This window comes from Pleurodeles waltl, chromosome 7, assembly GCF_031143425.1.
Source record: "Pleurodeles waltl isolate 20211129_DDA chromosome 7, aPleWal1.hap1.20221129, whole genome shotgun sequence".
NCBI lineage: Eukaryota > Metazoa > Chordata > Amphibia > Caudata > Salamandridae > Pleurodeles > Pleurodeles waltl.
In genome coordinates, this window is record NC_090446.1 from 402,849,377 (window position 1) to 402,875,389 (window position 26,013).

Genomic DNA, 26,013 nt, shown 5'->3' on the forward strand with positions numbered 1-26,013 from the left:
AGTACCCATGTCTTTAGAGGACAGACCTGGGGGGTTTAGGAGAGCATCAGGGTTGGGGGGGACGGCGGGGGGCACAGGTCGGCACCAAACACACACCCTCAGTGGTACAGGGGTGGCCGGGTGCAGGGTGAACAGACAGCATCTGGTCCACAATGCTTTTCAGTAGGATGACCCTGGGGGTCACAAAGATGCTGCAGGCTAGATCCAGGGGGTCATTTCTGGGAAACCAAAGGCTTGACAAGGAGGAGGGCCGCTTGCTGAACGTTGCTGGACTGGTGGTCTGGTTTCCCAAGGCCAGGGGGTTTTCCAGGTGCAGTGGTACCTGTAGGTGTCTGGAATATTAGTTTTGTTCTCTCACGGTGAAGGGGGTCCTCCAGATTTAGGCTGCAGGCGTTGTTGTGTTGACCAGGAGGGGTCAAGCCAGAGTGCACACTAGGCTGGAATAGCCTGGGGACCAGCTCTGGACCGGAGGGCCACCTGGACTCGGGCCGTGGGAATCATGGGCAGGACTTGGCGGATCCGGGGTAGTTCTGGAGACCTTTGCTGGAGTTTCTTTCTAGACAGGGCCGCTGTCCATTGGAGATCTTGGTCCTCTGGGGTGCAGGCAGTCCTCTTGGGGCTTTTAAGAGGTCCCTGGTCCTGCAAGATGCGTTGCCTTTTTGTAGCATGGGATTCAAAAGCTGGAGACAGGCTGGTAGGGATGGAGCCAAAACAGTTAGTTTCGGCAGTCTTCTCTGTTGGGGGTCAGCTTAGCAGTCCTTTCTTCTTGTCGTCTTAAGGTCATCAGGAATCTAACGGGCTAGGTTCAGGGGAGCCCTTAAATCCTGAATTTAGGGGCGTTACAGGGGTCAGAGGGCAGTAGCCAATGGTTACTGTCCCTCAAGGTGACTACACCCGACCAGTGTCCACTTCCTTTGGGGAGGGGGACACAGACCTAAGCCTATTGGTCCATGTCCTCCAATCCAAGATGGTGGATTCTACCAGGGGGAGGAGGTGGGGGGGGGGGGGGAGAGAATCACTTCAGCTCTGGACACCTGTGGGGTGGTACTAGCTGAAGTGGTCACTACTTGTTTTTCCTAATTTTCACGCCATACTTACTGCCAAAAGTGGGGTTTTGTCCGGTGGGCCAGCATCTCTACTATCTGGAGTGCCCTGGGCACTGTACCAAGAGGCCTGAGCCTTTGAGGCCCTCTGCCAGGTGTTACAATTCCTGCAACGGGGTGGGGTGGGAGGGATGAGGTGTGAAGCACCTTCACCCAGTGCAGGCCTTGTGTCCGGCCACAGGGAGCTCAAAGGCTCTCACTTTATGTGGTCAGAAACTTGTCTGGAATTGGCAGGCTGGCAAAGACTGGTCAGTCCTGCACTAGAAGTTTGGCTGAAGTACAGGGGGCATCTTGAAGATGCCCTGTGTGTGTATTTTTTCAATAAATCCAGCATTGGCATCAGTGTGGGTTTATTGTGCTGAGAAGTTTGATACCTAACTTCCCAGTCTTCAGTGAAGCCATCATGGAGCTGTGGAGTTTGTAATGACAAACTCCCAGCCCATGTACTCAGTATGGTCACACTGCACTACAGTGTCTAATAATGGACTTAGCCACTGTAGAGGGGCTTGTTTCTCATGCAGCTATGCCCTCACCAAGGGTGTGCTAATTGTGTAGACAATGGTGTACAGTTTTAGGGAAAGAATACTGGTGCTGGGGCCTGGTTAGCAGGATCCCAGCACACTGTCAAGTTAGCATAATCAGGCAAAAAGTGTGTGTGGGGGGGGGGGGTTAACAATGCCAGAAAGCACACTTTCCTACACCTACGTTCTGAGTTTCCATTATGTAGCTGGACCATAGGTAGTGACAGGAATCTGCACCCTGTCTTTGGGCTGAAAGGGCCTACCAAAGGGGTGACTTAGAGGGACCAGTAGTGAAAGGATGCATGCACCTTTTCTCTCAGGCTGCAATGGCAGGCCTGCAGACACAGTTTGCATGGGCTCCCATGGGTGGCTTAATATATGCTGAAACCCACGGGGGACCCCTGGTGTACCAATTACTGGGTATCTACCTACTATATACTAGGGATTTAAATGGGGGCACCAGCATGCCAATTGTGGGGTGTGGAAAGTCCTAAGCTACCAAATTTAGTGGGAGAGAGCACAATCACTGGGGTCCTGGTTAGCAGGATCCCAGTGAAAACAGTGTAAGCGCACTGACAACAGGCAAAAAGTGGGGGTAACCATGTAAAAAAGAGTGACTTTCCTACACAAACTCCCCCCACCCCACCCATAAAACAAAGGATAGTAAGACTAACCTTGCCCAATTAAGTGTTCAATTTCTAAGTGGAAATATCTGAAGAGTCCATCTGCATTGGAGTGGGTACTCCCAAGTCTGTGTTACACTGTATAGTCCATTCCCTGTAGGGAGATAAACCACCTCAACATTTTGGGATTTTCACCTTTCATCTGTATAAGCTATAGGAGGGGCTTGTGGTCTGTCTGAACAAGGAAGTGAGTGCCAAACAGGTATGGCCTCAGCTTCTTCAAGGCCCAGACCACAGCAAAGGCCTCCCTCTTAATGTCTGACCAAAGTTTTTCTCTGGCAGGTTGATCCTGGCCCTCTTCATTAAGTTTTGAAAGTACTCCCCCTATCTCTACCTCAGAAGCATCTGTCTGGACAATTAATTGTTTGGAGTAGTCAGGGCTTAGAATGGGAGCAGACCACATGGCCTGTTCCCGTTCATCCAGGCCTTCTGGTAGCTACCTGTCCCCAAGACTTTCTTTGGCATCCTTTTGAATGTGAGGTCATTTAAAGATGCTACAATATAACCATACCTTTTACTGAACCTCCTGTAGTACCCAATCAGGCCTAAGAAGACTCTGACTTTGGTTTGGGTAGTAGGGGCAACCTAATCCATTAAGGCTTGGAGTTTGCCCTGGAGTAGCTGAATTTGGCCTCCACCTACTAGGTGGCCCAAATAAACCATTTTGCCCTGCCCTGTCTGGCATTTTGATACCATGATAGTGAGGCCTGCCTTTTTTTCAGGGCCTCAAGTACATTTCCAAAGTGAACCAGATGATCCCCCAGGTGGTGCTTGTAGGACGTTAGCTCTGTATATAATATATCAAAATTAGATATAGTGTGCACAAAGTCCAGGGGTTCCCCAGAGGCTTGACAGAGGCTGAAATAGATAATACTAATGTTCTATTTGTGGTAGTGTGGTTGTGCAGTTGGGCTTATCAGAGGGTAGTGCAAAGCATTTGTTGTACACACACAGAAAAGAGAAGAAGCACACACTTAGACTTAACTCCAGTCCAATGGTTTTTATATTTTATATTTTCTTAATTTATTTTTAACACCACAAGATTCAATTTGCCAGTAAGTACCATAAAAGTTTTGTATTTCACACAGGTATCAAAAGTACTTAGTTTGAAATAGGTAAGTAATACAGTTTTTGAATTATTGGCAAAATGCTTTTTTTTAAACTTAACACTGCAGTTTTCAAACAGTTCCTTGGGGGAAGAAAAGTTAGATCCGAATACAGGTCAGTACAACACTTACAGTCTCAGTCTCAGAGTTTTAGGAAGTCCACCGGTTGGGGTTCAAGTTAACCCCAAACACCACCCACCAGCAATATGGGGCCGGATGGGTGCAGAGATCAAAGAGGAACGAAATTAACGTGGGCTCCTATAGAGACGGGGTACTCGAAATCCGGGCAGCCAGCAGGTAAGAACCCGCACTTCGGCAGACACACCAGGGGTGTTTAGAGAAGCACTGGAGGGGCCCCAAGTACGCACCAAACACACACCCTCAGCGGCACATGGGCGGCCGGGTGCAGGCTGTAGGAGTTTAGCCTGGTTTTTAGTGGGTACCGTGGGTACTTACACCTTATACCAGGTCCAGTTATCCCTTATTAGTGAAATGTAGTAGTGTTCTAGCAGCTTAGGCTGATAGAGGTAACTATAGCAGAGCAGCTTAGTCTGAACTAGGAGACATGCAAAGCTCCTACAATACCACTTATAGTTACACAGTAATTATACACAAGTAAAGACAATACCCAGTGTTACCAAAAATAAAGGTATTTATTTGGGTGACACAGTACCAAAAATATCTTAAAGACAATACTCCTTCTGGAGGTAAGTATTATACACAATATATACACTAGACATCAAAATTAGACAAGTAAATAGTCCTAGAACAATGCAAGCAATATAAAATGCTATAGATTGCAATGGGAGAAAATAGGTCTAGGGGCAACACAAACCATAAACTAAAAGTGGAATGCGAATCACAAATTCCCCCCTAGACAAGTGTAGTGTGTGTAGAATGGCTGGGAGAGTAAGAATACAGTAAAGGTAAGTAGATTACCCCACCCCAGTGCCCAGAAAAGAAGGAGTAAAGTACTGCAGGTTTCCTTAGGACACACTACACCTCGTGATTGGGATTTTGCAGCAGCCAACCAAGTCTGCTAAGAACAACTGCTGGATTCCTCGACCTGAAGACCTGCAAAGGAAGGGGACCAAGTCCAGAAGTCAAAAGAAGTTCCTGGAAGGACAGGAGCCCCTGCCAACCCAGAAGTGGGTGCAAAAGAAGAGTCCACGGTTAGTCGGTTAGTCGAAGACTGCAGAAATGCACCCTAGGAAGATTACAGCGGGTTCCTGCGTGATGCAAAGGATGTCCCACGACGTGAAGATCGTTGCAGACGTGATTTTGTGTTGGAAGTCGCCAACAAGCCTTGGCTACGACAAAAGTGTGTTTTGCGTCAAAATGGAGGGACCTGGGGGCCTCATCTCTGTGTGAGGAGGAAGAGGGGGCTCTCAGCACTTTAGAGAACCCTCAGGATGCCAGCCAGCACCCCCGGAGGTCCCAGGATATGGGGACAAAGGAGGTGAAAAACACGGTCGATGCAGCACAACAAAGGAAGGTCCCACGCCGCCGGAGAACAACTCAGTGAGTTGCGCGTTGCAGGATGGAGTGCTGGGGACCTGGGCCAGGCATTGTACAAAGGAATTTGCAAATAGTGCACAGAGGCCTCAGGAGGTGAAGAAAATGCAGTACACAGGGGTACCATCGCTCTCTGGGAAGGCAAGGTCTTACCTCCTCCAAATTGCGTCCTCAGGACAGTCTGTCGATGATGTCCACCCTCTGTGTCCTTAGGAGCACACTCGTCGCTGTGAGAGGAGTCCAAGGGTACTGGTCGTCCTCTTGGAAGGTGCCTACTGGCGCAGGGGAGTGACTGTCACTTCATGGGAGATTTCTTCGGTCCTCCTGGTGCAGGAGGAACACAGGGAGTCCTCAGAGCGTGGACACCGTGAAAACTGTGGAGGTTGCTGAAGAAAAGTATCTCTTCTGGATACTTCGTTGCAGTTACAGCATTTCTTGGAGCAGGCTGCGTTTGATCCGAGGTCAGAGGATGCTTAAGTTGTTGCAGAGGATTCCTGAAGGAAACTTGCAAGCAGAATCTGAAGAGAACCCACAGGAGAGACCCTAAATAGCCCTGAGAGGGGAATTGGCTACCTTATCAGGTATGGACCTTTTAGGAGGGGTCTCTAATGTCACGTGCTGGCACTGGACTCTCAAATGCCTCCAGAGTGCCCCCACACCTTGCAAAGCAAGTTGGCTGAAGTCTGGGACACACTGGAGGAGCTCTGGGCACCACTCTAAGGTGGTGATGGACAGGGGCGTGGTCACTCCCCTTTCCTTTGTCCAGTTTCACGCCAGAGCAGGGGACAAGGGGTACCTGAACTGGTGTAGACTGGCTTATGCAAGGAGGGCACCATCTGTGCCCTTCAAAGCATTTCCAGAGGCTGGGGGAGGCTACTCCTCCCAAGCCTGTAATACCTATTTCCAAAGGGAGAGGGTGTAACATCCTGCTCTCATAGGAAATGCTTTGTTCTGCCTTCCTATGACTGAGCTGCCCGACCCCAGGAGGGCAGAACCCCGTCTGTGAGGTGGTAGCAGCTGTAGCTGCAGTGCAAGCCTCAGAGAGCTGGTTTGGCAGTACTTGGGGGTCCATGGTGGCATGGAATTGGCTTCCCAATACCAGATTTGGAATGGTGGAGCGATTCCATGATCTTTGACATGTTACATGGCCATATTCGGAGTTACCATTGTGAAGCTACATATAGGCATTGACCTATATGTAGTGCACACGTGTAATGGTTTCCCCACACTCGCAAAGTCCGGGGAAATGGCCCTGAATTATGTGGGGGCACCTTTGCTAGTGCAAGGGTGCCCTCACACTTAGTAACTTTGCACCTAACCTTCAGCAAGTGAAGGTTAGACATATAAGTGACTTATAAGTTACTTAAGTGCAGTGAAAATGGCTGTGAAATAACATGCGTTATTTCACGCAGGCTGCAATGGCAGGCCTTTGCAAGGGTTTGTCTGAGCTCCCTATGGGTGGCAAAAAAAATGCTGCAGTCCATATAGATTTCCTGGAACCCCAATGCCCTTGGTACCTAGGTACCATATACTAAGGACTTATAAGAGGGGTCCAATTGAAATTTGGGAAATGAAGTCACTAGACTACAGTGACAAATTTAAAAGCAGAGAGAGCATAAGCACTGAGGTTCTGATTAGCAGAGCCTCAGTGACACAGTTAAGCACTACACATACACACACATTTGGCCATAAACTATGGGCACTGGGGTCCTGACTAGAAGGATCCCAGTGAGACAGGCAAAAACATACTGATATACAGGTAAAAATGGGTTAACATGCCAAGGAAGATGGTACTTTCCTACACAGGCTGCAAACAGGATGTCAGGTTTCCAGTGCTGGTCTATGAGGAGACCACGATGGTCACTCAGGCTGCAGGTGAGGTCGGACGGGGGGGGAAGGGGGAGCTGCCTGCTGAACGATGAGGTACCGGGGGTCGGTTTCTCCAAGGCCTGGGGGCTGTCGGTGCATTGTGTTCAGACGTTCGATATCTTCGTCCGGAGCTCGCAATCAGGAAGGTCCTTAGGATTCCCTCTGCAGGCGGCATCGTGCAGGGTTGGAAAGGTCAACACAGGGTGGGCTCTTGCTCACAATCGCCTGGGGACCCTTTCTTGCTGGGTGGACCACCTGAACACGGGCCGTGGGCATCAGGTGACCAGGGGGGTCAGGACTTGCACATCTGGATTGAGGTGGGAGTCCTTAGTTGTAGTTTTCTTCAGACAGAGCCGCTGTCCTCTGAAGTTCTTGATCCTTTTGGGTGCAGGTGCAGGGCAGTCCTCTGGAGATGGCAGAGGTCGCTGGACCTGCTCAACGCGCTGCTGGTCTTTTTGCAGGTTCTCTGAAGCAGGAGACAGGCCGGTAGGGCTCGGGCCAAAGCAGTTGTCATCTTCCTTCTCTGCTGGGGGTTTCAGCTTAGCAGTCCTTGTTCTTGGAGGTCGCCAGGAATCTGGTGAGCTGGGTTCAGCGAGGCCCTTAAATCCTAGATTTAGAGGCGTGTTAGGGATCAGAGGGCAGTAGCCAATGGCTACTGTCCCTGAGGGTGGCTACACCCTCCTTGTGTCCACTCCCTTTGGCGAGGGGGACAAATTCCTATCCCTATTGGTCTCTGTCCTCCAAACCAAGATGGAGGATTCTGCTGGGAGGGGGTCACCTCAGCTCTGGGCACCTTAGGGGTGGTCCTGGCTGGGGTGATCACTCCTCCCTGGTTTCCCTAATTTTCCCACTGACTGGCTGCCAAAAGTGGGGCTTTGTCCGGGGGGGGCGGGCATCGCCACTAGCTGGTGTGCCCTGGGGCACTGTAACCCAAGGCTTGAGCCTTTGAGTCTCACTGTCAGGTGTTAAAATTTCTGCAGGGGGAGGTGTACAGTACCTCCACCCAGGACAGGCTTTGTTTCTGTCTACACAGTGCAGAAAAGCACTCACCCTCGTGGTCAGAAACTTGTATGAAAGTGGCGGGCTGGCACAGACCGGTCAGTCCTACACTCTTAGTTGGGCTCACATATAGGGGACATCTCTAAGATGCCCTCTGTGTGCATTTTTCAATAAATCCCACACTGACATCAGTGTGGGTTTATTGTGCTGAGAAGTTTAATACCAAATTTACCAGTGTGGAGTGAAGCCATTATGGTGCTTCGAAGCTCCTAATGACAAACTCCCAGACCATACATTCAATATGGCTACACTGCACTTACAATGGCTAAGAATGGACATAGATACTGTAGGGGCATATTGCTAATGCAGCTATGCCCTCGCCTGTGGTATAGTGCACCCTGTTTTAGTGCTGTAAGGCCTGCTAGAGGGGTGACTTACCTATGCCACAGGCAGTGGTTTGTGGGCATTGCGTCCTGAGAGGGGTGACATGTTGACTTGGTCCTTTCCTCCCCACCAGCACACACAAGCTGCAAGGCAGAGGGCATGTGCTGAGTGAGGGGTCCCCTAGGGTGGTATAATACATGCTGCAGCCCTGAGAGACCTTCCATGGCCACAGGGCCCTTGGTACCATGTGTACGTTTTACAAGGGACTTAACTGTGTGCCAGGTCTGTGCCAATTGTGTGTGTGTGTGTGTGTGGGGGAGGGGGGGTACAGGTTTAGGGAAAGAACACTCGTACTGGGGCCTGGTTAGCAGAGTCGCAGCACACTGTCAAAGTTGGCATCATAAACAAGGCCAAAAGTGTGGGGTGGGGTAACAATGCCAACAGTGTCACTTTCCTTCAGCGCCAAAGACAGCTGTATTATCTAGATATGCTGCACTAAAGCTTTCCAGGCCTTGGAGACCTTTGTTCACTAGCCTTTGAAATGTTACACTGGCATTCTTTGAACCAAAGGCCATCACTGTAAAGTGATAATGCCCACTAGGTGTTGAGAATACATTTTTGGGTTTGGCATCCTGTGATAATTTTATCTGCCAGAGTGCAGCAGTCAAATGTACTGAGATACGTGGCAGCAGCCACAGTATATACCAGCTCATCTGCCCTAGGGATATTTTAACATCAGTCTTGGTGACTGTATTGAGGCCTCTGTAATCAGCAGAGAACCTAATCGCTTTCTGACCATTTTGAGAGTGAGGCTTGGGTACCAAGACTACAGGACTAGCCCAAGGGCTGTCTGAAGGCTCAATGGCTCCTAGGTCGAGCATCTTTTGCACTTCTGCTTTGATACATTCTCTGACATGGTCAGGCTGCCTATATATTTTGCTTTTTACAGGTGACTGTCACCTCTGTCAATGGTGTGTTCACACCAGGCGGTTTGACCAGGGGTCAGAGAAAACAGTTCTGAGAACTGACCCAGGACAGTTCTACAGTCATCCTTTTGCTAGTCAGAGATGTAGATAAGCAAGAACTACTACCTCTACTGAGCCATCTACTGGGTTGTGGGGAAAGAAGTCAGAGAGAGGGTCATCCTCTTCTTCCTGACCTTTATCAATGGCCATGAGCAAAGTCATGTCAGCCCAGTCGTTGTAAGGTTTCAGGCGATTCACATGAAGCACCCTGTGGGGGCTTCTGGTAGTGCCTAGGGCTGCCTAGTAGGTGACCTTACCTTTCTTCTCCATAATCAATCAACATTTTGTAAATTGCGACTACTCACCCGTGAGGGTCTTAAGGCGCTGGGGGAGGGTGCTGAGGATCAGCCAAAGAGCCAGGTCTTGCGGTCCTTCCTGAACTGTGATAGGGTAGGGGACTGTTTGATGTGGATGGGGAGGTTGTTCCAGGTCTTGGCGGCGATGTGAGAGAAGGATCTTCATCCGTCTCTGGTGTTCCAGATGTGGGGGACGTTGGCGAGGGCCTGGTCGGTGGAGTGGAGCTGTCTGGCAAGAGTGTAGAAGGGGAGTCTGTTGTTGAGGTAGGCTGGTCTGGCGTCATATAGGGCCTTGTCGGCATGAGTCAGGAGCTTGAAGGTGATTCTCTTGTTGATAGGCAGCCAGTGTAGGTCTCTCAGAAGGGGCGGAGATGTGGCTGTGTTGAGGAGGGTGTTCTTGATGAGACGGGTGAAGGCGTTCTGGATGCGTTGTAGTCTTTTTCGGGTATTGGCGGTGGTTCCGGCGTAGGGTGCGTTGCCGTAGTAGAGGCGGCTGCTGATGAGGGCCTGGGTGACTGTCCTGGCTTCGGTAGGGATCCACTTGTTGATTTTCCGGAGCATGGTGTGGAAGCAGCCTGATGAGATGGCGCTCACCTTTCAGTCCATTGAGATCGATGAGTCTAAGATGACGCCAAGTTTGCGGGTATGGTCGGTGGGGGTAGGGACGTTTCCAAGGGCGGTTGACCACCAGGAGTCGTTCCAGGCGGAGGGTGTAGCTCCGAGGATGAGGACTTCTGTTTTGTCAGAGTTCAGTTTGAGGCAACTGTCTTTTATCCAGGCAGCGACTGCTTTCATTCCTTCATGGAAATTGTTCTTGGTGGTGGTCGGGTTGTTGGTGAGGTAGACGATCAGTCGGCGTAGGAGACAATGTAGAGTTTGTGGCCGCTAACTATGGCAGCCAGTGGGGCCACCTAGAGGTTAAAGATGGTGGCAACCAGCGAGGATCCTTGGGGGAACGCTGCAGCTGATCTTGGTGGGGTCCGAGAGAAAGTTGGGCAGGGGGAATGTCGGACTTTCTGTGTTCTGCCATTGAGGAATAAGGAGAGCCATTGCAATGCTGAGTCTCGGATGCCGGCGTCTTGGAGTTTGGTGCGTGGTGTGTCGTGGGAGCCCACGTTGAAGGTGGCAGAGAGGTCCAGGAGGCTGAGGGTGACGGTCTCGCCTCGGTCGAGGTGGGTGTGGATGTCGTCTGTGGCTCCGAGGAGGGCGGTCTTGGTGCTTTGGTTGCTCCTGAATCCTGACTGAGTGGGATCCAGGATGTTGTTGGCTTCCAGGAAGGCAGTGAGTTGTTTGTTTGACTGCCTTTTTGATGACTTTGGCCGGGAAGGGGAGCAGAGAGATGGGCCGGTAGTTTTTGAGGTCTGTCGGGTCGGCAGAAGGTTTGTTCAGTAGAGGGTTGATCTCGGCGTGTTTCCAACTCTCTGGGAAGGTGGCGGTTTCAAGGGAGCGTTTGATGGTATGTCGGAGTTTGGATGCAATGATGTTGCTGGCTTTGTTGAAAATGTGTGTGGGGGCAGGGTCCATGGGTGCTCCTGAGTGGATGGTTGCCACGATTTTGATGGTCTCTTTGTCGGTGATGTTGTTTGAGCGAAGGAGGGCGGGGGCTTGCTGACGCTTCCGTTGACGAGCTGGTGTTGGGAGTAGGGTTGAGGGTCTGGGTGGTGAAGCTTTAAGCTGGTGAAGCTTGAAGTAGTTTGCAAAGTCTTCACAGAGTTCTTGCGAAGGGGGGATGTTGTTGGCGTCAGAGTTGGGATTGATGAATTCTCTGATGGCGGTGAAAAGTTCCTTGCTTTGTGGGCGTTGCTGATGCGTTGTTGCAGGGTGAGTTTTTTGGTGGTCCTGATGAGCTGGTAGTGATTTGATGGCGTTTTTGAAAGTTTTGTGGTTTGTGGGGGTCATGTCGGTGTCTCATTTTTTCTCTAGATGTCCTCAGACCTGCTTTGATTATTTGTGTGTTGGTGTGAACCAGTTTGCTTTCTTGGCTGTGCCTCTGTTGTTGGGTGTCTTGAGGGGGGGGGGCGAGGGTGTTGGCGCAGTCGATGATCCGTTTGTGGAGGCTGTGTGCGGCAGTGCTGGCAGAGTTGTCGGCTTGGGGGATGTTGCATTGAAGCTAGCAGTTAGCTGGGTTTCGGTGACCTTGTTCCAACTTCTGCAGGGAAGTTGGGGGGCATGGTGGTGATCAATGGGCTTGCTTAAGGTGAATTGAATGCAGCAGTGTTCAGTCCATTGGCTGATAGCGTCCTGATTGCTGGCCGAGAAGATGGGATCCAGTGTGTGTCCGGCCGAGTGAGTGAGTGGGTGTCGTGACAAGTTACTTGAGTCAGAGGTTGGCGAGGTTTTGGATCAAGGTAGTGCAATTGTTGTTGTTTGGGTTTTCTAGGTTGAAGTTGAGGTCCTGCAGAAGGATGTAGTCAACGTGGATGCTGGCGAGGTCCGCGATGGAGTCGCAGAACGGATGGGCGGGGTGCTGGAGGTCTCTAGATGAGTCCATTGGTGTTTGGTGTCGGGGTTGGCCCCGATTAGGAAGTGGAGTTGCTCCATGGTGGCCGATGAGTTTTCCGTGTGTATGGAGACGCGAAGGCTATCTATGTGGATGAGGGCGATGCCTCCTGCTGGTCAACTGGTGCAGCCTTTGAGTACAATCTTGTATCCGTCGGGGATAGCTGTGGAGATGTTGAGGGCCTAGGAGGGGGTTGAACCAGGTTTCGATGAGTAAGGTGACATCTGGGGAGGTTAAGTTGAGGAGGTTTCAGATCTCGGCGGCATGCTTCTGTAAGGAGCAGGTGTTGATGAGAATGCAGTTGAGGTGATTGTGTCCTGCTCCTTGAGTCCTTGGAGCGGTGCTCTGGAGGCTGGTGAAGTTGCAGTTCCTGCAGGTGAAGAGTTCCTTGGTGTCTCTCGGAGAGGCGGAGTGGCAGGCGGGTGATCTGCCGGTGTTGAGAACGAGAAGGGTGCGGGCACTGTAGGAGCAGGTGGCCCAGGGGGCAGGGTTCCTGGCACAGGGCGCGGTCCATGCGCAGATGGGTTTGCCTTTTGCGCGCCAGCAGTGCTGCAGCTGCGCAGCCGCCACCATAAATAGCAGAGGGAGGCAGATGGTAAGGGCCGCAGCTGGGAGGCGGGAGGGTGGGAAGCAAGTACGGCACTGGGGAGGGGGGCGGGGTAGAGAGCAGGAGAAAGGAAGCAGAAAAAAAACTAGAAGAGCAGAAAAAGGCAAGAAAAAGCAGTAACGGGCACAAAATCAGTACTAGGCAAGAAAAAGGGGTAGAAAGGCACAAAAGGCAGTAAAGGCACGAAAAGCATTAAAAGGAAAGAAAAGCCCGAGTGGCTAAGGCGAAAGGAATGGCAGGCTGAAGAGGCAGACAAGGCAGCGGGCAAGAGAGGGAGTGAAGCAAAGAGAGAGCATGAGCGAGTTGAGGCAGGAGAGAGTGAGACAGTGGGAAGCAGAGAACAAGAGCACAGACCGGAGAAGAGTAGCGCTGGCAGTGGGGTTGGAACACAGCAACTAGGGTCTGCTAGCAGGTGGCGACAGCGGTGCGGGCAAGGTCACACTAGCCCAAGGGTCAGTGTGGCTGCTGTCCCAACCGCAAAGCAGCTGCCATAAATAGCGGAGGTTGCTGCAGCTGGGTGGCGGGAGGGCGGGAAGCAGGAATGCCTCTGGGGAGGGTAGTGGCGGAGAGTGCAGGAAACGGGGGAAGAGAGCGGGAGAAAGGAAGCAGAAAAAGGCTAGAAGACCAGAAAAAGGCAAGAAAAAGCAGTAACAGGCATGAAAGCAGTACTAGGCAAGAAAAAGCAGTTGAAAGGCAGTAAAGGCATGAAAAGCAGTAGAAGAATAGAAAAGTCAGAGTGGTTAAGACGAAAGGAAAGGCAGGCTGAAGATGCAGACATGGCAGCGGGCAAGAGAGGGAGTGAAGCAAAGAGAGCACAAGCGAATGGAGGCCAGAGGCAGGAAAGAGTGAGAGAGTGGGAAGCAGAGAACAGGAGCTTAGACCAGAGAAGAGTAGCACTGGAACTCAGCAACAAGGGCCTGCTAGCAGGTGGCGCCAGTGGTGGGGGCAAGGTCACACTAGCCCAAGTGTGAAGACCACTCCACTTATCTTGGAGTACCCTGGGAGCCACAGTCTCCACGACCCACACTTTCTGTCCTGACTGATAAACAGCCAGCACAGCCTTTTGGCCATGCCACTGCTTTTGCAGTTCTTGGCTGGCCTCAAAGTTTTTAGATGCCCTCTTAATGTACTCAGCCATTCTGGATCTTAGGCCTAGCATATAATCTACTATGTCCTGTTTGGGGGGGGGCGGGGGGGTTGAGAGGTTGCTCCCAACCCTCCCTTACAAGGGCAACTGGACCCCTAACAGGTTGTCCAAACAAAAGCTCAACGGGGCTATATCCTACTCCTTCTGTGTTTTTCTGAGAGTCCCATGATCATGCCTTTGAGAGATTTGTTGAATCTCTCAACTAATCCATTTGTATGTGGGTGACAAGGAGTAGTGAATTAATTTGTTATACAACACTTCCTCCACATGCTTTAAGGTATGCAGACATGAAGTTGGCCTCTCTGTCTGATACCACCTCCTTAATAAAACCAACCCTGGAAAAGCTTCCCAGGAGGCCTTGGTCACTGAATGATCTATATTAGTTCTAAGGGGAATTGCCTCTGGGTACCCAGTGACATGTTCCACCACCACCAGTATAAACCTGTTTCCAGATGCCATTGGAGGGTCCAGGTGGCCAACAATGTCCACCCCAACCCTCTCAAATGGTACCCCAGCCACTGGTAGTGGAATTAAGGGGCTCTCGAGTGCCACCTGTCTTGCCACTGGCTTGACGAGTAACAGGAGTGAAAAAATGTCCTTTGTATCCTCAGGCATGTGGGGCCAGTGAAAGCGAGGGACAAGTCTGTCCCAACTCTTGCATTGCCCCAAATGGCCTGCAAGAGGAATATCATGTGCCAAGGTCAATCATAATTCCCGAAACGTTAGAGGGATAACCACCCTCAAGGTGGCACTACGTATAAGGTCCCTTGCCTCAGAATAAAGGAGGTTATTGTCTCAGTAGACTCTATAGGTCCTACTAACTTCCCCTGCTTCTTGAGCTGTAGCTTGCTGCCTCAGATTTTCTAGTGTATGACAGGACTTCTGTTCTAGGCTAAGTTCAATCAATCAATCAATCAATCACAATATTTATAAAGCGCGCTACGTACCCGTTGGGATTTCAAGGCGCGGGGGGGGGAGCTGCTATTGGTCGAAGAGCCAGGTCTTGAGGAGTCTCCTGAAGGTGAGAAGGTCCTGGGTCTGGCGTAGGGGGGTCGGGAGGGAGTTCCAGGTCTTGGCAGCGAGGTAGGAGAAGAATCTGCCGCCGGAAGTCTTGCGTTGGAAGTGGGGATCGATGGCAAGGGAGAAGTTGGCGGGAGGGGACGTAAAAGTTGAGTCTGTTGTTCAGGTAGGTGGGTCCGGCGTTGTAGAGTGCCTTGTGAGCGTGGGTGAGGAGCTTAAAGGTGATCCTCTTGTCCACGGGGAGCCAGTGGAGGTCCTTCAGGTGGTGGGAGATGTGGCATCGGTGGGGTACGTCGAGGACCAGTCGGGCGGAGGTGTTTTGGATGCGTTGGAGTCGTTGGATGTCTTTTGCTGGGATGCCTGTGTAGAGTGCGTTGCTGTAGTCAAGTCTGCTACTGACGAGGGCCTGGGCCACCGTTTTTCTGGTTTCCATCGGGATCCACTTGTAGATTCTACGGAGCATGCAGAGGGTGTTGTAGCAGGAGGAGGAAACTGCGTTGACCTGTTTGGACATGGTGAGGGCAGAGTCGAGGACAAAGCCGAGGTTGCATGCGTGGTTGGCTGGTGTTGGGGGGGGGTCCCAGCGCGGTGGGCCACAAGGAGTCGCCCCAGGCCGAGGGGGTGCGCCCGACGATGAGGACCTCCGTCTTGTTGGAGTTCAATTTCAGGCGGCTGTTTCTCATCCACTCGGCAATGGATTTCATTCCCTCATGGAGGTTGGCTTTGGCGGTGTGTGGGTCTTTAGTGAGGGACAGGATGAACTGGGTGTCGTCGGCATAGGAGAGAATGATGAGATTATGTTGACGGGCCAGTTGTGCGAGGGGTGCCATGTAGACGTTGAACAGCGTCGGGCTTGGCGAGGAGCCTTGGGGGACGCCGCAGATGAGGTTTGTGGCTTCGTAGCGGAAGGGTGAGAGTCGGACTCTCTGGGTTCTGCCGGAGAGGAACGAGGAGATCCAGTTGAGGGCTTTTTCTTGTATTCCGGCTTCGTGGAGGCGTGCTAGTAGAGTGCGGTGGCAGACCGTGTCGAAGGCAGCGGAGAGGTCCAGGAGGATGAGGGCAGATGTTTCGCCGTTGTCCATTTGTAGTCTGATGTCATCTGTGGCGGTGAGGAGAGCGGTCTCGGTGCTGTGGTTGCGTCTGAAGCCGGACTGGGAGGGATCCAGGATGGAGTTGTCCTCGAGGTAGTGGGTGAGCTGAGCGTTGATGATCTTCTCGATGACCTTCGCCGGGAAGGGGAGGAGGGAGATCGGGCGGAAGTTTTTGAGGTCGTTGGGGTCAGCCTTGGGTTTCTTGAGGAGGGCGTGGATATCGGCGTGCTTCCAGCTGTCTGGGAAAGTCGCGGTTTCGAAGGATAGGTTGATGATCTTTCGGATTTGGGGGGCGATGGTGGAGTCGGCTTTGTTGTAGACGTGGTGTGGGCAAGGGTCTGAAGGGGATCCTGAGTGGATGGAGTTCATGATCTTGCGAGTTTTGGCGTCGTCTAAGTGGGTCCAGGTGGTAAGGCGGTTGGCGTAGGAGGAGTTGTCGGGGTGGGGTCTGGCGGAGGTGTAATGTTGAGGTTGTCGTGGATGACGGCGATCTTCTGAGAGAAGAAGGTGGACAGTGCGTCGCAGAGTTCCTTGGATGGTGTGACGTCGTTGACGTTGGCGCTGGGGATGGAGAGCTCCTTCACGATGCAGAAGAGCTCCTTGCTGTCGTGTGCGTTTAGGCGTTCTGTGAAGTGGGAACGTTTGGCGAGTCGGATTAGTTGGTGGTGCTTGCGGGTGGCTTCCTTGAGGGTTGTCAGGTGTGCGTTCGAGGAGCCATTTCTTCTTTAGTTTCTGGCAGGTGCGTTTGGAGGTGGTGAGTTAGTCTGTGAACCAGGCTGCTTTTTTCTTTTCTTGGTTGACAGTAGGCCTCTTGAGTGGTGCGAGGGTGTTTGCGCAGTCGAGGATCCACTGTTGGAGGTTGATGGCGGCAGTGTCCGGGTCGGTAGGCGGGTTCTGGGCGAGGGTGCTGGTTATTTGGGCTTCAGTGACTTTGCTCCAGCGGCGGTGAGGAGGTAGTGGGGTGCGGTGGTGCTTGGTGTGTTTCTTGAATGTGAAGTGGACGCAGTGGTGGTCGGTCCAGTGGAGTTCGGTGGTGTGGCTGAAGGTGACGAGGTTGCTTGCGGAGAAGACCGGATCGAGCGTGTGGCCGGCGATGTGGGTGGGTGTGTTGACCAGTTGTCTGATGTCCGAGGTTGGAGAGGTTGTCGGTCAGCGATGCGGTGTTGGCGTCGTTGTTCTCCAGTTGGAAATTGAGGTCTCCAAGGAGGATGTAGTCCGTAGAGGCGAGGGCGTGGGAGCTCGCAAGGTCGGCAATGGTGTCACTGAAGGGGGCTCGTGGTCCTGGTGGTCGGTAGATGAGTGTTCCTCTGAGGGTGGTGTTGGGGTCCGTGTGGATCCGTAAGTGTAGATGTTCAGCTGTCTTGAGGGTGTCGTCTGTGTGGGTGTGGATTTTGAAGGTGGATTTGTGGACGATGGCTATTCCTCCTCCGATTCCGTTGGTGCGATCTCTTCTGGTGATCTTGTAGCCGTCAGGGATGGCTATGGCGATGTCAGGGGCCGAGGAGTCGTTCCACCAGGTTTCGGTCAGGAAGGCTACGTCTGGGGCGGTGGTGTTGAGCAGGTCCCAGAGCTCGATGGCGTGCTTTCGTGCGGAGCGTGTGTTGAGGAGAATGCAGTGGAGGTGGTTGGTAGGCTTCCTTGTCCTGTTGCAGGTGAAGTTGCAGGCGTGGCAGGAGAAGGGACCTTTGGTGTGCCTCGGTGTGGCCTGGAAGCAGGCTGTGGAGGAGCTGGGGTTGAGGGCGAGAAGTTCGCTGGCCGAGTAGCGATGTCTGGTGGTGCGGGGGGCGTGCGGACCAGGGGGGGGGGTGGCGCTGGGTGCGGTCCAGGCACGGACGGGCGCAGACGGGCTTGCCTCTGGCGCGGACGCGCAGCGCCAGCCATTAAGAAGGGAGGGGGGAGCAGCTGGGAGGCGGGAGGGAGCAGCGAATGGGGGCGCGAGGGGGGCGGGGCCGCAGGGAGGCAGCAGCAGGGGAAAGCGGCAAGGGGGAGCGCCCAAGGGGCGAAAACAGGTGGAAAAAAGGCACAAAAGTGACAAAAAGCACAAGGCAGAGAAGGCAAACACAAAATATGGAATACAGTCACAAATACGCTGAACGGCACAAAGCACAAGCGGAATACAGCAATCAGAAAGGGGCACAAATGGGGGCAAGAGCGCAAGGAGGAAAGGCGCTGAAAAGCAAAAAACACTTTCAGATACAGCGAAAGCGGCACAGAGCACACGGGTCTAGCGATGCTTACCAGAAGCCCACTAGACACCAGGGATGAGGTGCAGGAGGATGCCTGCGGGTGGAGGAGGGCCTCGAACACGCTAGCAGCAGCGTGGGCGGGGGTCAGGGACACGAGACAGCAAGGTGGTGCTGTGGACGTGGGGGGCGAGCTCTTGACCAAAAACAGGTCAGAGGTCGCTCACCCTCGACGCGCAGCGCCAGCCATTAAGAAGGGAGGGGGGAGGGAGGATCAGCTGGGAGGCGGGAGGGAGCGGCGAATGGGGGTGGGCCGCAGGGAGGCAGCGGCAAAGGGGAGCGCCCAAGGGGCGGAAAAAAGGCACAAAAGTGAAAAAAAAGCACAAGGCAGAGAAGGCAAACACAAAATATGGAATACAGTCACAAATACGCTGAACGGCACAAAGCACAAGCGGAATACAGCAATCAGAAAGGGGCACAAATGAGGGCAAGAGCGCAAAGAGGCAAGGCGCTGAAAAGCAAAAAACACTTACAGATACAGCGAAAGCGGCACAGAGAACACGGGTCTAGCGATGCTTACCAGAGGCCCACTAGACACCAGGGAAGAGGCGCAGGAGGATGCCTGCGGGTGGAGGAGGGCCTCGAACACGCTAGCAGCAGCGTGGGCGGGGGTCAGGGAAATGAGACATCAAGGTGGTGCTGCGGACGTGGGGGGCGAGCTCTTGACCAAAAACAGGTCAGAGGTCGCTCCCTCTCTGGTGGGTCCTCCTGCACCTAAGAGCGCAGTTTTATCAGATTTAACCTCCTCTGGTGTAGGTTCCACCCAAGGGACAGGTCCCTCTCCCTCAGGAGTGGGATCCACATTACAAGTCTGAACAGGGCATAACTTTTTACCCTACCTGCCTCTCTTTTTGGGAGCTTCCTGTGCCATTTTTCTGGCTCCAGTGCTCCTTGCTCTCCCTGTTTCTTGGCCCCTGCTCTGCTTAAGGCAAAGATGTGCCCAGGGATACCCAGCGTTGCTGCATGGGCTTCCAACTCCACTTCAGTCCAAGCTGAAGTCTTCCGATCATTACCTAACATACCCTCTACAGGTAGGTCAGTGGATACCACAACTTTCTTTTGGCCAATAACCTCCCCCCACCACCCCTCCCAAGCTAAGGTCAACAACAGCCATTAGGTTGCACTAAGTGTTGTTGTGAGCGTCAGTAACTTGGTAAGTGTGATCAAGTAGGTGTTGTTCAGGAAACACCAATTTTTCAGTCATCATTGTGACACTGGCACCTGTGTCCCTGTAGGCCTCAGCCTCAACACCATTGATAAGTGGATGCTGCCTGTATTTTCCCCTATTAAGGGGACAAGCAGCTAGGGTTGCCTGGTCAATGTCCCCCTCAGAGACCAAAACTGGCCACTCTAGTTCCCAAGTTGAGGCCAGCTACACTCTTGAACTGACTACTACTAGTCAATCAGTTTTTGTAAAGCGCGGCTACTCACCCGTGAGGGTCTTGAGGTTCTTCCTGAAGATGGTGAGCGATGGGCTTTGTCTGAGGTGCAGTGGGAGGTTGTTCTAGATCTTTGCTGAAATGTAGATGAAAGATCGTCCTACGGTGGTGGTTTTGCGGATTCGAGGGTTAGTGGCCAGGGCCATCTGGGTGGAGCAGAGGGATCTGGCGGGGCGTGGAAGGAGATGCCGCGTGGTTTAGGTAGGCTGGCCCTGCGTTGTGTATGGCCTTGTACGTGTGGGTGAGTAGCTTGAAGGTGATTTGCTTCTTGACTGGTAGCCAGTGGAGGGGTCTCAGGTGTTGGGAGCTATGTTTTCTGCAGGGGAGGTCCAGAATGAGTCTGGCGGCGGCATTCTGGATGAATTGTAGCTTTTTGATGTTTCTAGTTGAGGTGTTGGCGTAGAGGGCGTTACGGTAGTCAAGATTGCTTGTTACTAGGGCGTGGGTGACTGTCGTGCGACAGTCTGCTGAGATCCATCTGAAGATCTTCCAAAGTTTGCTGAGTGTGTGCCAGCAGAAGGAGGTGGATGAGTTTACTTGACTGGTCATGGATAGGGAGGAGTCGAGGATGATGCCTAGGTTGCGGGCCTGCTCAGTTGGTGCGGGGGGGTGTGAAGGGCATTGAGGGATGCAGGCCACCAGGAGTCACCCCAAGCTGAGATGGTGTTTCCGAAGATGATGAGCTCAGTCTTTTCAGAGTTGAGGTTGAGACAGCTTTCTCTCATTCAGGTGACGACGGCTTCCATTCCTGAGTGGAAGTTCCTGTTGTCAGTGTCCGGGTCATCGGTGAGGGAAATGATGAGTTGTGTGTCATCGACATGTGACCCAATGTTCATACCGTGGCTTTTGATAATGGCTGCGAGAGGGGCCATGTATACGTTGAACAGTGTGGGCCCCAGTGAGGATCCTTGTGGGGCTCCGCAGTTGACTCCTGTGGGTCTGGATGTGTAGGGTGGCAGTCTGACCCTCTGTGTTCTCCCTGAGAGGAAGGAGTGGATCAATTCCAGGGCTGTTCCGCAGATTCTTATATTGTGGAGTGTGGTGCGCACAGTGCTGTGGGAGACCGTGTCGAAAGCTGATGAGAGGTGGAGGAGTATGAGCGCTGTGGTGTAGGAGTAATCTGATGTCGTGGCTGCCAGGAGGGCTGTCTCCGTGCTGGGATTGCTGCGGAAGCTAGACTGGGAGCTGTGAATGGAGTTTGTGACCTCGATGAAATTCCGTAGTGGTACATGGATTGCTTTCTCCAGTACTTTGGCAGGGTAGGGCAGCAGCGAGATGGGCCAGAAATTATTTAGTTCTGATGAGTCGGCCGAAGGTTTCTTCAGGAGAGGGCGTATTTTGTTATGTTTTAAGTCTTCTGGGAAGGTGCCAGTGTTGATGGAGCAGTTGATTGTGTTCCGGAGTTCGGGTGCAATGTATGAGCTGGCACTGATGTATATGTGGTGCAGGCAGGGGTCCATAGGGGCTCTGGCGTGGGTGCTGTTCATGATGCTGACTGTTTCCTCTGTGGACAGTGTAGACAAGCTGGGGATGGTCTGGGTGGGTGGTGGCTCGGTTGCAGGTTCTGGTGCCATGATTTTCTGGGAGGAAGCGGTCGTAGATGTCCTGGATCTTGCTGTGGAAAAAGGTGACGAGTTTGTTGCAGAGGTCCTGTGACGGGGGATGTTGGTGTCTTTTGGGGGGGGGGGGGAAATCTGCAAACTTGTTGATGACTGAGAAGAGTTCCTTAGAGTTGTGTGCCTTGATTTTTTGGTGGCGGGAACGGCTCTGAATGAGGCGAGGTATTCGCTGGTTTGGCTGTTTATCCATTTTTTCTCTAAATGTCTGCTGGTACGTTTTGAATCTTGGAAGTCGGTGGTGAACCAGCTAGCTTTCTTAGTTACGCGTTTCGCCGATGTCAGCCGGAGGGAAGGGGGGGGTTAGTGTCAGCGCATTCGGTGATCCATGCGTTGAGATTGCACGCTGCTGTATAGGTGTCATCGGAGGGAGGCATTTGGTGAGTAATTCGATTAGTTACTCGGTGATTTTGTTCCATTTACTGTAGGGGGCCTTTGGGGTTAAGGGTGCGGCTGCTGGATGTGGTGATTGTGAAGTGTATGCAGCAGTGGTCGGTCCAGTCTGGGGTAGAGATAGTCTTGATAGTGATCCTGTTGCTTGAGATGAAGATTTGGTCCAGTGTGTGTCCTGTGATGTGTGTGGGTGCAGAGACCAGCTGTCTGAGGCCGAGGGTGGCAAGGTTGTCGAGTAGAGTGGTGGTGTTTGGATTGGTGTGGTCCTTGAGGTGGAAATTCAGGTCACCAAGGGGGGAGAGGGGGGGGGGGGGGTAGGGGGGATGATAACGATGTCTACAACATCGTCTATGAAAGATGGGCGGGCCTGGTGGCCTGTACACCAGGGTGCCACGGACGGAGGAGTTGTGGTTGGAGTGGACCAGGAAGTGAAGCTGTTCCATGGTGGTGCATTGTTCTTCTGGGACAGTCTTGACTTGTAGTGAGGACGTGTGTACCATGGTGTAGGAAGTTGGCTCTGTACATACTATCTCGAAGTGAGAGATAGTGTGCACAGACTCCAAGGGTTCCCCTTAGAGGTTGATAGTGGCAAAATTAGATGATACTAATGCTCTATTTTGTGGTAGTGTGGTCGAGCAGTAGGCTTATCAGAGGGTAGTGTTAAGCATTTGTTGTACACACACAGGCAATAAATGAGAACACACACTCGAAGGCTTAACTCCAGGCCAATATGTTTTTATATAGAAAAATATATTTTCTTAATTTATTTTTAGAACCACAAGATTTAAATGTTAGGTAAGTACATAAATTGTAAGGTACTTCACATAGGTAAGTATAGAACTTTGATTTAAAACAGTAGTACACACAATTTTGGTTAAAATGGCAATAAGCTATTTTAAAAGTGGACACATTGCAAAAATCAGGTAAGTAAAGCACTTAAAAGTCCAATCTCCTGGGCATAGCCAGCTCACCGTTGGGGGCTCAAGGCAACCCCAAAGCCACAGCACCAGCAACACAGGGCCTGTCAGGTGCAGAGGTCAGAGGAGGGCCCAAACAACATAGGCGCCTATGGAGGACAGGGGTGCTCCGGTTCCAGTCTGCTAGCAGGTAAGTACCTGCGTCCTCTCGGGGAGCAGACCAGGGGGAGTTTGTAGAGCACTGGGGGGAGTGGGGGGGGGGGGTACACATAAGCACACAAAACACACCCTCTGCGGCACAGGGGTAGCCGGGTGCAGTGTGCAAAGTAGGTGTTGGGTTTGCCATAGAAAACAATGGAGGGACCCGGGGGTCTCTCTGGCGATGCAGGCAGGGCACAGGGGGGCTACTCGGGCCAGCCACCATCTGGGCTAGGATGAGGGCCGCCTGCTGGTCCGTCCTGCACTGGTAGGTGGTTCCTCTCGGTCCTGGTGGCTGCGGGTGCAGTGCTTGGTCCAGGTGTTGGGTTCCTTTGTTACCAGGCAGTCGTGTCAGGGGGAGCCTCTTGATCCTCTCTGCAGGCGTCGCTGTGGGGGTGCAGGGAGGTCGACTCAGGGTGTCCACGTTGTTGGAGTCGCCTGGAAGTCCTCTCTGCAGTGTTGGTTGTCCTGAACCCCGACGGCGTCGGGTGCAGTGTGTGAAGACTCACGCTTCTAGCAGGAAGTTAGACTCTCTTTAAAGTTGCTTGCCTTGTTGTTGTTTCTGGACAGAGCCGCTGTCCTTGGGAGGTTCTTGGTCCTTTAGGTGCAGGTCAGTCCTCTGAGTCCTCAAAGGTTGCTGGTCACACTGGATGCGTCGCTGCGCAGGTTCTTTGAGTCTGGAGACAGGCCTGTGGGGCTGGGGCCAAGTCAGTTGTCTCTGTAGTCTCTCTGGGCTTTTAGGTCAGCAGTTCTCCTTCTTTCTTGAGGTTGCAGGAATCTGATTTCCTGGGTTCAGGGTCGCCCCTAAATACTCAATTTAGGGGTGTGTTTAGGTCTGGGGGGCAGTAGCCAGTGGCTACTGTCCTGGAGGGTGGCTACACCCTATTTGTGCTTCCTCCCTGAGGGGAGGGGGGCACACCCCTATTCCTATTGGGGAAATCCTCCAAAACCAAGATGGAGGATTTCTTAAGGCAGGGGTCACCTAAGCTCAGGACACCTTAGAGGCTGTCCTGACTGGTGGGTGACTCCTTCTTGCTTTTCTCATTATCTCCTCCAGACTTGCTGCCAAAAGTGGGGGCTGTGTCCGGAGGGGGGGCATCACCACTACCTGGGATTCCATGAGGTGCTGTAAACAACAGACATGAGCCTTTGACGCTCACTGCCAGGTTTTACAGTTCCTGCAGAGGGAGGTGAGAAGCACTTCCACCCAGTGCAGTCTTTGTTCCTGGCGACAGAGTGACAAAGGCACTCACCACCTGTGGCCAGAAACCCGTCTGGTTGTGGCAGGTTGGCAGGAACTGGTCAGCCTAACACTGGTGTTTGGACTGGTATACAGAGGGCATCTTTATGATGCCCTCTGTGTGCATTTTTCAATAAATCTCACACTGGCACCAGTGTGGATTTATTGTGCTGAGAAGTTTGATACCAATCTTCCCAGATTTCAGTGTAGCCCTTATGGAACTGTGGAGTTTGTGTTTGATAAAACTCCCAGACCATATACTATTTATGGCTACCCTGCACTTACAATGTCTATGGTTTGGCTTAGACACTGTAGGGGCATAGTGCTCATGCATCTATGCCCTCACCTGTGGTATATTGCACCCTGCCTTAGGGCTGTAACGCCTGCTAGAAGGGTGACTTACCTATGCCACAGGCAGTGGGTTGAGGGCATGGCACTCTGAGGGGAGTGCCATGTCGACTTAGTCATTTTCTCCCCACCAGCACACACAAGCTGTGAGGCAGTGTGCATGTGCTGAGTGAGGGGTCCCCAGGGTGGCTGCATCCCTTAGAGACCTTCCCTGGCCACAGGGCCCTTGGTACCAGGGGTACCATTTACAAGGGGCTTATCTGTGTGCCAGGACTGTGCCAATTGTGGAAGCAAGGGTACAGTTTAGGGAAAGAACACTGGTGATGGGGCATGGTTAGCAGGATCCCAGCACACTTTCAATCATAACTAGCATCAACAAAAGGCAAAAAGTTAGGAGGCAACCATGCCCAGGGAGGCATTTCCCTACAATGCCTGTCATCTCCCTGCCTAAAGATATATGGTCCCCCTTTGTGGCATTTCTGGGATTGCAGACGGACGCTGGTAATGTAGCCGGCTCCCTAGATCACCGAGGAGGCAGAGTCTGGCCTGAGCATGCGCTCTCTAGTGCTGAGCCCTCTTTCTTTGCCTTTATAACATCGCAAGACATGGGTATTATGAAGCTGATAGGCAAGACAATTATCCTTGCCATAAAAAGCAGCAAGTAGTCAGCCGCCACTTTAGGTATGAGAACTTAGACACCCCTAAGGAGGATATGGATTTATTAATCTCTTCTTAGGATAAATGAAGAGTTGCTCTTAGATATGTGTGTCTAATTCATCATCATCTTGTTCTGTTATTACGCATCTCTGCCTAAATGGCAGATCACAAATGTCCTGTTTCAGGAGAGAGAATAGTGTTTAAACAGTAGTACCGAAGTTGTGGTTGGGGATATTCCTAGGTAGGTATTGCTTGAGTTGAGTCTGCTCCACCGCTGTCAGCAGCTATCTGGGAGTCTGCCAACAACCCCCTTTGACTATATTGGCATCTTGAATCAAAATCTTATAATTTAGCAGGAATTTTACTTAATTGTGCTGTGATCTGTTTTCATTGGATTACTTAGGTGAAGGTTACAAAAAGCATATCTGTGCGATTTCTTTTTTTTTCTTTTTTTTTAATTATTATTATTTTTATTTTTTTATTTTTTAGGAATTCTGGAGTATGTTGCTATCTACCCAGAATATTCATAGCTAGAACTGGAAAGAAGCCTAAATGCAGTTTCAAGCCACATACCTCTATATCTTTTTTACAAAACAGCTGTCTGTGGACATTACAGCATTCTAATAAAGAATTGGAATGTTCACCTGGCTCACAGAATGTGCCTGCGCTGGCAGACATGTCTCAGGAGAGAAAAACTTTGGAATCATGACCTGTGCAGAAGGCAGAATATGTACATGAAAATGTTTATTATATCTTTTACTTCAGTTTCTTTGAAAAAACAAGCCCTCAAAATATTTGTTTCCATTTGTTTCTATGATATGTTTTAATTGTTTGAGTCTGTGAAAATTGTATAGTTCGCGGCTGTTTTCACTGTCTTTTAAAACAGAAGCTTTGTTTTTCTGTCTAATTTACTTTACTTTTAGATGTGTTTTAATTAGTCTTGAATAGTAATGCATTATTGCACACAGAAATGTTTGTTAGACTATATGGTAATGTGTTTTATCATTTGTTAATAGTTAACTTACAATAAAAATGGTTTTGAAGCAAGGACACATTCATGCAGGTAGACACATCTACTGACGAAATAGGAAAAACT

General features: G+C 51.7%; 1 protein-coding gene across 7 annotated transcripts in view; it reads left to right on the top strand.

Annotated features, from left to right (window-relative positions):
* PHF20 (PHD finger protein 20) overlaps positions 1-26,013 on the top strand; it is a 1,394,195-nt gene that overhangs the window by 1,214,036 nt on the left and 154,146 nt on the right. The window lies entirely within an intron of this gene.